This window comes from Triticum aestivum, chromosome 5B (genome assembly GCF_018294505.1).
Source record: "Triticum aestivum cultivar Chinese Spring chromosome 5B, IWGSC CS RefSeq v2.1, whole genome shotgun sequence".
Classification (NCBI taxonomy): domain Eukaryota; kingdom Viridiplantae; phylum Streptophyta; class Magnoliopsida; order Poales; family Poaceae; genus Triticum; species Triticum aestivum.
The window spans coordinates 475,677,004-475,690,673 of record NC_057807.1 but is presented as its reverse complement, the minus strand read 5'-3'; positions in this window follow the sequence as shown (position 1 = coordinate 475,690,673).

The window sequence follows — 13,670 nt, the reverse complement described above, 5'->3', positions numbered from 1 at the left end:
GACTTGGGGTTCAGAGTAGTGGTCCTCGTGCTTTGGGCACTGTAGTTGCCTTACTAACTTCTCGTGTTTGGGTGCTCTATGGTGGAGACGGTGTTGTGTCAACGGGAACTGGGTTACTATCTGGTGGGGTTGGGGTTAGAAGGGGTGTAGCTGGTTCTCTGTCCAACTGGGTAGGGGTACAATCTGCGTGAGTCTGGGTTATGTATGGTGGGGCTGGTTCTTGGGCAAGTACAACCGTGGTTCTATCTGCATCGATGGGTAGCACGATCTTTTCTGAAGACCGTGTTTTTACTCCCACAGATACTGCCATCACCCCCTCCAATTGAAATGGCTGATAAACAAGAAAAGTAATTGAATGTACAGACATTGTAAGATAGACAGGTGCAATGGATAGTAGGGAAGAAAACAGGGCATGAAATAATTCACATTTATGTTGTCTAACCAAATAGAATAGCAGGACATAATTTCACATATATGATGGCTAATTAAACAAGATAGCATGACACAATTTCACATGTATGATGGCTAACTAAACAGGATAGAATGACATACTTCAAAATATGATGATTATGTAAATAGGATGACATGATATAACTATATGATGTGTCTATTAAAGTGGTTGGCATGCCATAAATCACAAACATGCCGTCGATGGAAACATGATGGCATGATATAATTCACGGATAGAATGACATAATTTAAAATATGATGACTATGTAAACAGGATGAGATCATATAACAATATTATGTCTTTAGAAAATGGGTTGGCATGCCATAATTCAGATACATGTTGTCTATGTAAACATCATGGCATGATATAATTCAAATATATGATTTATATACTAAGAAAGTGAGCAGAGGGCAATCGCATATATGATGTGTCAACTAAGGAGATGGCATTCAATATTGTGTATATGATGTAAAAACTAAGCATTGCAATACAACATATGCATGATATGAGTAATATAACCCTGCCAAGTTTGAGCATACACCTCAGGGGGATAATAGGACTGGTCATCTGCCTCTGAATCCTCCTCTGAAGAGCTATCTGTAACCAGCAAAATATCTGCTTCGGCAAGTAGCATTGTCTGCTTTGAAGATCTTGTTTTCACTCCAGATTTCTCCATTACCAATTCAAATGGCTGATGCACAGGAAGAGCAGTTAAATATACAAACATTGTCGACAAAAGCAATGAGAAATACAAAAAAAGGACGGCATGATATAATTCACATATATGACACTTGCCTAAACAGCATGGCATTGCATAATTCACATATATAATGCCTTGTAAAAAGATAACATTGCATAATTCACATATATAATGTCTTGCAACAAGGTGGCATTGCATAATTCACATATATGGTAATTAGACACTAATCAGGTGGCATTCACACAAAGCATGTCTAAACTAAGCAAATGACATAGCAATGCAAGATACCATATGCACGATATGAGCAACATAACCATGCCAAGTTAGAGCATGCACCTCGGGGGGAAATAGGATTGGTCATCTGTCTCTGAATCCTCCTCTGAGGAGCTACCGGTAACCAGCAAGACATGCACTTCGTCAGATAGCATTGTCTGCTTTGAAGACCTTGTTTCCACTCCAGATTTTTCCATGACCGTGACGAATGGCTGATGCACAGGAAGAGTAATTGAATGTACTAAAATTGTTGACAAATTTAACACGTAATAAAAAATGATGGCATGATATAATTCACATATAAGATGACTGGCTAACCAGGGTGGCATTCCAAAATTCACATATATGATGCCTGGCTAAACAAGATGGCATTGCATGATTCACATATACGATAATGAAACTAAACAGATGGCATTGACACAAAGCATGTCTAAACTAAGCAGATGAAATCTTTGATGTATACAGTAAGCAATGCAAGGCACCATATGCATGATATTACCAACATCACCATGCCAAGTTAGAGCGAAGACATCATGGGGGTAAATATGAGTGGTCTTCTCCTTCTGAATCCCCCTCAGAACAGTTATCTTCCTCTTGATTACGATCTGAAATGGGTGGAGGGGGGCTGCCTTTGCGCCCACCATGGAGCGACGTCTGCATGAAATTTTATTGCCACGCAAGGCTCGTCTCTTTTGCTCTACAGATCAGTTCCATTGTGTACAATAACTGGCATGCATAGGAATAAAACATAGTGAGATTATGTAAGGAGTGCATGCACAAATCTAGAGTGATGGTAGCAAACTGTGGATGGACCCAAAACCAACGATAGCAGGCAGATAATAGCTTTAGTTAAAAAATACAGATAATGGCTCCTTTAATGTTTGTTTGCACCCAACATGAAACTCATAGTAGACATCCGAGATTAACCAGATAGTAGAAAGATAGTACTGATTGCTTCCCCAATATGTACCCCACAACCATTTAAAAACTCAAGTTTCAGCATTAGTTTGAACCTGACTCGGAGTCTAATAGGTGAACACGCTGATAATGTAGCATGTCATCATATTAAGCGATGCATAACGTAAGCAGACACGGAAGAGTGCGACCTCTCTTGCGGACCCGTGTAGTCCTCAAGGTCTCTGCTTAGTTGATGATGGTAATGCAGTTGTCGTGGCTGCCGGCGGTAGGGAAGAAGATCTGAGGCGGCGAAAGATAGTCTAGAGAGCGGATCCCTGCTGTGGTGAACCCTTCCATCGTTGGAGCAGCTGAGCTGGGGTGGAACACAGCGCCGCAGGAGCAGGACAAACCACACAAGGTTTTCCTTGACACGTATCTGTAACAAAAGTAATTGTGTAAGGGCTTGTTTGAATTTGAGGATTCTAACAATGCAGGGATAGGAAATAGATAGGAATAGGATAGGAATGCATGTGCAAAACAAAGAATTTAAAAACACAAGATTTCTGCCAATCTGGGTGTTTGATTCGCAAGAATTGGAAGATCACTGGATGCAAAAAAGCATGGTGAGATTAAGTCAAACCACAAGAAAATGTACGGTTATAATGCTATTATGCTACTATCTCTTAGTCTTGTGCTTCGTGAATAGGAGTATGAAAAGGAGGACAGGTGGAAATTAGAATTCCTACGATTTTTCTTTCAAGGAGACACTAAAGGAACAAATCCTATAGTTTTTCTTTGCTCCATTCCTTTGCACCAAATTCATGAAAAGTAGTACCATAGGAAACTTTCCAATTCCTATGCTTTTCATTCACTTTTCCTTTCAATCACTTGCGATTCTAGTAGGCAGGCTTGAGCAAGGAAAATCCTACACTAAAAAATGTTTTTGTGCTACTTCTATTACTTTGGACCCAGGCCACTACCCTACTAGCTCAACTCCCAGGCCCATTGACAAATGCACAGCTCAAACGCGCAGAGATAAATAATGATGGCGTTCAAGAGAGTCCATCACAGATAGATAAGTTGCCTGGTACCTCACTGCTTGTCATATAGTAGGATAAAATAATCATATTTTACGTTACTACATGTGCTCAGTGGACAATATATATAGAGTAAAAAAGAGATGCAACAAGTGTACAACCTCTTTGGCGAAGCCATGTCGATCTCAGCGTGATTGGGTTGGCCATTGAGGATGCTCCGGCTGACTTGGCTGTCGGAGGAGGGGAAGAAGATCTTAGGCGTCTGGAGATGGAGCCCGAGGTACTGCTCCGCTGTGATGGAGGGTTTCGTCGTTGGAGCAGCTCCGGTGAGTTGTACGACGCCGAGGCTGAAGCAGGACAAGAGAGACAACGTTAACCTGAGTGGAATTCTAATAGCATCTCCAATAGATGACGTAAAATACATAACCACAAAGTGCTAGATGTAAAATACATCAGCCGCTCATCTCTGAACTTAACTGTCGAAACTGAATTTAACTGTCGAAACTAAACTTAATTGTCGAAACTGAATTTTAGTGCCGAAGCTGAACACACTAGCAAGGTGAGGCTACACGTCAGTCGACTGACTTTTTCATCTCTAGTCAATCGATTTTGCAGCCGTTGGATACGAAATCAAGGGCCTGCAGTTCATCTTCAACCTCCACCCCCTGAGCTGCCAGCCACCACTGGCCAAACAGCAGCCCCCCGCCGCTCGCGGCCGGCGGTGCACCGCCCCGCCCGCCCCGAAAACACTCCCCACTGCCGGTCCGCCACCACCCCGGCCATCCCTCTAGCCCCCCCCCCCCCGTGCCGACCTTTTTCTCCGGTGATCCCCACGCCACCGCCCCACCACCACCGGCGACCACCGCCCCTACCCTGAACCCTAAGATAGATAGTGGGGTACCTCTCTGGTGAGCCATCCTCCCTGATGCGGCTGGTTCTTCCTTCACTCCGGCGAGCCCCCCACCCCTTGAAAATTGACTGACCCAAAAGTCAAATAAGTCGACTGAAGTGTAGCTAAATCAGAGTAGCATCGCAAGCAAGAGCAAGAGTGAGAGCGGCAGCGCGAGGAAGAGCAATAGCAAGAGCAGACCAGGCAGGGGAACGAGAGCAAGAGAAGAGCAGCAGCGCAAGCGAGAGCTAAAGCAGCAGCAGCTCCTACTAATGTGGATGTCGCCGCTGAGGGAGTGACACCGTGGAGGAACTGGCCGGCGACGCCGCTGTGGATGGAGTCGCGCCCTGTCGGCTCGGGACCGAGCGTCGTTAGCACCGTGAGATCAAATCAAGAAGAAAATGCGGCGATTAATGTACAACCTCTTTGGTGGTGCCGATTAGGCCGCAGCTTCATCCGAGGAAATGGTGATGATGATGCTCTTCCGGTGGTGCAGGTGAAGACGGCGGTGTGGGAATGGAGGTAGCGCGAAAGACGAGGGGAACATCGGGGCAGCTCCTTGGAGGTGTAGGACAGGGTGGATGAACCGGCGGGACGACGAGATCGACGACGGATCCTCATCCGGTACGGTGGTGGATGAGGGACGTCGAGGTATTGCTGTGGACGACGTCGTCAGGGAAGAGGCTCCGGCTGGGTGGCGGACGGAGGAGGGTGTGGGGCTTCGCGGGTTTTCGCGACCTTGGTGTACGAATGGGTGGGCGGATGGGATGGGAGTGGGGAACCATGGCTTACGGACGCGCTTGTCTGAAATGTGGTGTAAGTTGCAAAAGTACCCCCACCGATTTGAGGCGGTTCTTTCGGTTCAGGGGTACCACGGGCATTTCGCGTGTCGGGATTTCACAGGAGGTGGGATTTTTCGCGCGCGTTGTAATTTTGGAATGGCAAGGCGCGGGTTGAGATGGAGGGTGTTGTCGGAGCACAACAAGACAAAGATATATCTTAAATATTTCGGGGTAACAAGGCGCGGGTTGAAGAGGCGGGAGTTTCGCAGCACGATAGACAGAGACGCTAGCTTGAAATTTCGGCATAACAAGGCGCGGTTTGAAATTTCAGGAGAACAAGCTTAACATGTACCCAAAAAAAAGACAATTTGCACCTCAACATGCACAACACACACACACAAACACCATTTAGATAGTAAGGTACAGGTGTATTGCACGCATGAGATTTGGCCACCAAATTATGAATAAATACCACACTATAGCATGTAAGCTTTGAGTCATATATGCATGATCTAGATGTTCTTTTAATTCTTATAGTTCATTTCATTCAAAACCATCTAGTTTTTATAAGAAAGCTAATCTATTTTAAGATTCATGAAATTGTGCGTTGTAAGACATAAAGTAAAAACAAATAATGGCAAATCATGTAGAAAAACATTTGGGCAATTCTGATACGGAAGATTCTAGAACAAAGAAGAAGTGCTTTTGTTTTGAGGTTTGTGCATTATGCTTAAGTTCAACTATAGAGTCTTCTAGATTGTACATGTGGAGAAATCTGGTGGAATCTAGATGATATCCAACGGCCAGTAGTGCTCAAATTTACCATCTCTACACCATCGGATTCGCCTCATCCAACGACCATCTTTCAAAGTTAAAGTTACCCGCACACAATAAAAAAAATATAATATATATAGGGGTATAGATATAGATATGTGATGCGAAAGCCACCCATCATCTCCAATTAGAATAGTGTGTCCATGCACGGATGCAATGTGGCCAAATGATGTTTGCCATCGGTATCTCAAATTCAAATCAGTCTGACCTTGTTCAATGTATATACATTACAACATGCTCGTTTCCAAACCACACCGCGCAGATCTCCGTTATATTCATGCATGCATGGGTTTCAAACATTATGATCTCTTATTCAAATATTTGAATTCAACTTTACATTGATTATGACCTCACCTAGTCTTTTACACCCACACAGTCGTCTTCTCTTTATAATTGTACCACTAACTTTCTCTCGTGCATACATGCACACACACTACCAGTCGGCATTATCCATCGCACACATGCAATCTTTTTCTTCAGGTCGGTCTCCCATGAAGGCACACACCCACACACATCCCTCGCTCCATCATATTGGGCATTCTTTATCTCTCATGCTGTAAGTGCATCTAGTGCCCCTTAGTGATTTTGGTGTATTGAAGACTTATAGGTTAAGTGACTGATGCGTTTGTGAGTGTACACAGGTCTATAAGTCTATGAGGAGTTTGATATTTACAGAGAAAGTCGACCCCTAAAAATGAAGTTCTTCGACTGAAGACTTTGATATTCTGAAGACTTTCTGAAGACTTTGAAAGTGAAGAAATTGGTGTGACCTTGAAGACTTGGTATTCATTCGAGGAATATGGAGCGTGAAGACTTTTGTTTTCGTAGTTCCATTTTCTCTTTCTTGAGTCATAGGAAACACCGTACTGTTAAAGGGGGTCGAGGAAATACTAAGGAAAAATTTCCATGTGATGCTCAACTCAAAATCCTACACCTACCAATCCCTTCGAGTGAAGCCATTGGAAATATCATACAGTTCAGTCAATTTCTTCAGTGACAGAGACGCAGTTCTTCTGGTCACTGAGGACTTTGCTCTGACTGAGGAGTTAGGAATTCGCCAGTGCGAATTGCCTACACATTGAGGAACATGATAGCCCTGAGGAATTTGAGAGTCAAATTTCCGACCGTTGCTGTGCTGCGCGCCGGCTGTCCAAAATATCTTATCCACCTAACGGTCATATCATTGAAGGGCATTTATGTCTTATCATGTCGGGCTGCTCCCTAGGCTATAAATAGCCGCCCCCTACAACCACTAGCTGGTTGGCTGCTCCGAGAGAACTTGACACTTGTCATATGAGAGCAACCCATCCTCCGAGGACTTTGAGCAAAAATCATCAAGTGAGGAAAATCCCAAACCAAACCCCCACAAACCCAAAGTGATTGAGCATCACTGAAGAAATTGATCCTGCGTGGATCCGACGCTTGTTACCTTTGAAGATTGTGCTTCTTCCAGACGGTTAGGCGTCAAGATCTAGAGCATCCAAGAGGAATTGTGGATCGCCGAGTGACCTAGTCTGTGAAGGTTTGGAAGTCACCTGAAGACTTACCATGAGTGATTGGACAAGGCCTGCGTGGTCTTAGTTCAAGGAGAATACGGTGAGGACTGCGTGTCCTGAGTTGCGGCTCAGAGACTGGGTGTCCGGGACTGCGTGTCCTCAAGTTTAAATACTCAGCCGCTCCAACCAGACATACAACTGAGACAGCAGTTGGAACTGGTTTACCAAATCATTGTCTTCACCAACTAACTGGTTCTATTTCCTCAACTCTTTCATTTCCTCATTACTGTGTTGTATGTTGTTCATATCTGTGCTTGAAGACTTTGATTGAAGACTTTCACAAATTCCTCAGTTCAATTTCTTCAGTCTGTCCATCTTCATCTTGTTATCCTGTGTTTACGCTTTCTGTACTCTGCGCTAGTCTTCATTTCATCATCATGACTATGTTTGTATCCTGTTATGTTTACTTCTGAGTACTTATTCCGCTGCAAGTAGTTCTTCGCTAAGGAATTTCCTCACTAGCAAATTCCTCAGTGAAGAATTCATAAAAATCGCCTATTCACCCCCCCTCTAGTCGACATAACGCACTTTCAATTGGTATCAGAGTGAGGTACTCCCTTGTTCTGTGTGATTTTGGTTTAACCGCCTGGAGTTTTAGTTATGTCGACCGCAGGTATGATCAAGGTCTCGGCTGGGTGTCCTACCTTTGATGGAACGGACTACCCCTACTGGAAGAACAAGATGCGAATGCATCTTGAGGCAATTGATAACGATCTCTGGTATGTTGTGGAAAATGGTGTCCCCTCTGTCACTCCCACACTGAACGCTACCGATGTGAAGAGATTCAAACAACTCGATTCTCAAGCGAAGAATAACATATGTGGCCATCTGAGCAAAGGACAGTATGGAAGAGTGAGTGCTTTGGAAACTGCTAAGCTTATCTGGGATAGGCTGTCCAAAGTAAATGAAGGAGTTTCGACTCAGCGTGACTCTCGAGTCGATGTTCTTCGGAATCTCTTCAACCGCTTCAAAAGACTCGACAATGAGAATGTCCAACAAACCTTTGATCGCCTCACTGACATCTCAAATGAGCTTCAAGCCCTCGGTGCCACTGACATTACTGATCATGAAGTTGTGAAGAAACTTTTGAGATCGCTTGATTCCTCATTTGATACTCTGGGACTGATGATACAAGAACGTGCTGACTACAAGTCGCTTGATCCTGCTGATATCCTCGAAAGGCTAAACACTCACGAGTTCCAGCTTGCTGAAAAGAGAGATCTCTATGGTTCAAACTATGGCAAACCACGTGCCCTGAAGGCCAAGGCTGTGTCTGACTCTGAATATGAGGATTCTGGTAGTAGCCTTGGTGACCCTGAAGAACTGAGCCAGGATCTTGCACTGCTTGTGAAGAAATTCCAGAAGTTCACAAGACGTGGTCGCTTTGGAAAATCCTCAAGAGGCAATGATTCCTCATCCAATGACTATAAGAGAAGGCTTTGCCACAAATGCAAGAAGCCTGGTCACTATATTCAAGATTGTCCTCAGTGGGAAAAGGAAATGAAGAAGAAGAAATACAAGGATTACAGTTCTGATGATGCGAAGAAGAAGAAGAAATCGTCAAAATCTTCGTCATCAAAATCCTCGAAGTCTTCATCTCACAAGAAGAGCAGCTCCAAGAAGGCTCGGGCATTCATTGGCAAGGAAATGGACTCTGAAGCTGAATCTGAGGAAAATGATGAAGAGGAGGTGTCTGAAGAATCTGAGTCTGGTGTGGCGAGTCTGGCCGTTGCTACTGCCTTCGTCAGCAAGTCCATCTTCAACACTGAAGAAACTGACTCCACCGACAAGCCTGATGAAGATAATGATGGCTATGCTCCCACCTATTGCTTCATGGCAAAAGGTGCTAAGGTACTCAAATACGACTCCTCTGAATCTAGTGAAAATGAATCTGATGAGGATCTCAAACCCAGCTACTCTAAACTTGCTAAGATTGCTGTGAAACAACAACGGGCTCTTGAAAAGGTTCAAAACATGCTAGATAAAAGTGACGATATGTTGGGTGAAGAAATGGATCGTACTAAAGCCTTGACTGAAAATCTTCAGAGACTTCAGTCCAGGTTTGATAACCTTCAAGGTCATCATAACGCTCTCTTGACTGATCATGAGAAACTTTCTTATGAATTTCTTCAAGAAAAGCAAGATCACGAGAAGCTTTCTCTTGAATCTCTTCAAAGAAAGGACGATCTTGAAAAGCTAAGAGTGTGTTATGAAGATCTTCAGAAGGAGCATGATTCATTACTAGCTCAACAAATCAGCGCTTCTCAGGAAGAATTTTTTCCCCCATGCTTAAAGTGCATTGAACGTGAATCCGCTAATTCTTCACCTGAATGTTCAAATGCTTCAACTATTACAAATCCTTCATCTGCCTCTGCTATCACTAATTCCTCATCTGAGGACATTGCTAGCATCACTGACAATGCAGGGCTGAAGGAACTGTACATGACAGGCATGTACAAAAGCCTCAAAGGACATCAGACACTTTGTGATGTGCTCAAAAAGCAGATCCTCAACAGAAACCCTAGGAAAGAGGGTATTGCCTTTGAGAGGAAACTCAATGCTGATGGAACATATTGGAAGCCTGAGCAGTACCCCAAAACCTCATGGGTTGCTGCAAAGGGACCTCCAGTTGATCCATCTAATTTATCTGGCTTTACATGTGAATCTCCTCACTCTTCTGATGAGTCATTTGACTCCAACTATAAACTGTTCAAAAATCAGAATGGTGAAGTATTTGCTAGATATGTTGGCACTAACTGCAGGAACGGTTCCCCTATGAAGAAAATCTGGGTTCCCAAAAGTTGTGTTGAAAGTCTTCAGGTGAATGTCCTCATGACACCACCTGTGAAGAACAGGAACCCCAGATCAAATTCTTCATATGGACCAAATTCTTCATATGGATCCAAGTCCTCATATGGACCAAATTCTTCACATGGATCAAATTCCTCAACTGGATCAAAGTCCTCATATGATTATCATCGTGCTAACAACTCTGTCTCGCAGGGTAGAGCTAAGGGTTATGAATATGTGCATTATTCTTCAAACCATTATGTTCATAAGTCCTCAAGGAATTACTCTGCTTATTCATATGCTTACCCTAACCCCTCTTATGTGAAGCGAAATGGTTTGGCATCTTTGCCACCTTTCTCATATGGTGCTCGCAGAATGATGAACTCTTTGCCACCCCTCCAGATGTGGGTGGTGAAGAAAAAGAACTAATCTCTTCTGCAGGGTCAGGTCTCCAGACGTGCTCTAACGTCTGAAGAATTTGCTGGGGACCTGACAAAATTGCCTGAAAGGACGCAGGCAAATCATGATGAAATGAACTTTCATTTCACACGTCCTCATACTGCTATATCTGTTTACTGCTTGATGAAATTCATCTGATGAACTTGATATCATATTCTTCACTGATGAAGCATATGAGATTGTAAGTTACACTAATTCATCTGCAGGATGATCAACCCAAAACCACTGAATGGGTCCTCGATAGTGGATGTACAAATCACATGACTGGTGACAAGAATCTATTGATGGATGCTCCCTTATCACCGTCACCTCTGAAGCATATCATCTTTGCTGACAAAGGCAAAAGTCAGGTATTGGGTCTTGGTAAGGTTGCTATCTCTAAGGATAAGCACATGGACAAAGTCATGCTTGTTGAGTCCTTAGGATACAATCTCATGTCAGTCTCAATGCTTTGTGATCTTGATATGGTTGTTGTCTTTGGCAAATATCGCTGTGTTGTGATTATGGAAGCTGACAATTCCAAAGTCTTCGAAGGCTTTAGGAGAGGAGATCTGTATATTGTTGATTTCTCTACAGGACCACAACCAGCCGTGTGTCTACTTGCAAAAGCTTCAGAAGGCTGGCTATGGCATCGACGACTTGGTCATGCAGGCATGAGGAATTTGAACACGCTTGCGAAGAAGAAGCATGTCATTGGCATTGAGAATGTCAAATTCCTCAAGGATCACTTATGCGGAGCATGTGAAGCTGGAAAAATGACCAAGGCCAAGCATCCAGCGAAGACTATCATGACCACTACCCGTCCATTCGAATTGCTTCACATGGACCTCTTCGGACCTAATCATTATTCAGCAGTCACTAATGATGCATCTCTATATGGTTTTGTCATTGTTGATGATTATTCTCGATATACATGGGTACACATTGTTACTTACAAACATGAAGTGCAGGAAGTCTTCAAACGATTTTCCTCGAGGGCTTCAACCAACTTTGGTGTGAAGATCAAGCATATCAGAAGTGACAATGGAACTGAGTTCAAGAATTCCGGTCTTGATGCATATCTTGATGAACTTGGTATTACTCATGAGTTATCTGCTCCCTATACTCCTCAGCAGAATGGCGTCGTGGAGCGCAAGAACAGAACTCTTGTTGAGATGGCTCGCACTATGCTTGATGAATACAAAACGCCTCAGCGTTTTTGGATTGATGCAATTGATACTGCTTGCCACATCATCAACAGAGTATATCTTCACAAATTCTTCAAGAAGACTGCCTATGAACTCCTCACTGACAAGAAACCCAATGTGAGTTATTTCAAAGTCTTCGGTGCTAAATGTTGGATTAGAGATCCTCACCACAACTCTAAATTTGCACCGAAAGCACATGAAGGTTTTATGCTTGGTTACGGAAAGGACTCGCACACCTACAGAGTCTTCAACATTGTTCTTCACAAGATTGTTGACACTGTAGATGTGCGGTTCGATGAAACTAATGGCTCGCAAAGAGAGCACCTACCTTCTGTGTTAGATGAACCAGCACCTGAAGATGCTATCAAGCTCAAGGCAACTGAGGATGTCATTCCGACTGAAGAATCTGCTGAAGAATTCATTCCTGTTCATGAAGAACGTCGAGCTGATGCACCTGAAGAACAAGATGAGGAAAATGGTGCTGAAGAAAATGCTGATCAAAATCCTCAGCGACAACCAACTCATCCACGCGTTGCAAAAGAAGTGCAAGTGGAGAAGATCATCGATGACATTAGCGCACCAGGTCCTCTCACACGCTCAAAAGCATCACATTTATCTAACTTTTGTGGGCACTATGCTTTTGTCTCTATCACAGAGCCCACTAAGGTAGATGAAGCATTTCTGGAGCCGGAGTGGATTCAGGCTATGCAAGAAGAATTACATCAGTTCGAGCTGAACAATGTCTGGGAATTGGTCAATCGCCCAGATCCTCGCAAGCATAATATCATTGGCACAAAGTGGATCTACCGCAACAAGCAAGATGAAAATGGCCTTGTGGTGAGGAATAAGGCACGACTAGTAGCTCAAGGCTACACACAGGTTGAAGGAATTGATTTCGATGAAACTTTTGCACCTGTTGCTAGACTTGAGGCTATTCGCATATTACTTGCTTACGCTAACCATCATGATATCATCTTATATCAAATGGATGTGAAAAGTGCATTCCTCAATGGTAAGCTTGAGGAAGAAGTATATGTTGCTCAACCCCCAGGTTTTGAAGATCCCAAGAATCCTGACAAAGTCTTCAGACTCAATAAGGCTCTCTATGGCCTCAAGCAAGCCCCTCGGGCGTGGTATGATACATTGAAGGAATTCTTCGTGAAGAATGGCTTCACACCCGGTTCACTCGACCCTACTCTTTTTACTAAATCATATGATGGTGAACTGTTTGTGTGCCAAATATATGTTGATGATATTATCTTTGGCTGTACTGACCAACGTTATAGTGATGAATTTGCCTATATGATGAGTGAAGAATATCAAATGTCTATGATGGGAGAGTTGAAATTCTTCTTAGGTCTTCAAATTCGTCAGCAGCGCAATGGCATATTCATATCTCAGGAGAAATACCTCAAAGATGTACTGAGGAAATTCGGCATGCAAGATTGCAAAGGCGTCAAAATTCCTATGCCCACAAATGGCCATCTATGCACTGATGAAAATGGTATTGACTTCGATCACAAGGTATACCGCTCCATGATTGGTTCCTTATTGTACTTATGTGCATCTAGGCCAGATATAATGCTTAGTGTTTGCATGTGTGCCCGATTTCAAGCTGCACCGAAGGAATCACACCATAAGGCTGTGAAGCATATTCTTCGATATCTAGCTCACACACCAACACTAGGATTATGGTACCCCAAGGGCTCTGCTTTTGATCTCATTGGATATTCTGACTCTGACTATGCTGGTGATCGTGTGGACCGCAAGTCAACATCTGGCACTTGTCATTTCCTCGGACGATCTTTGGTCTGT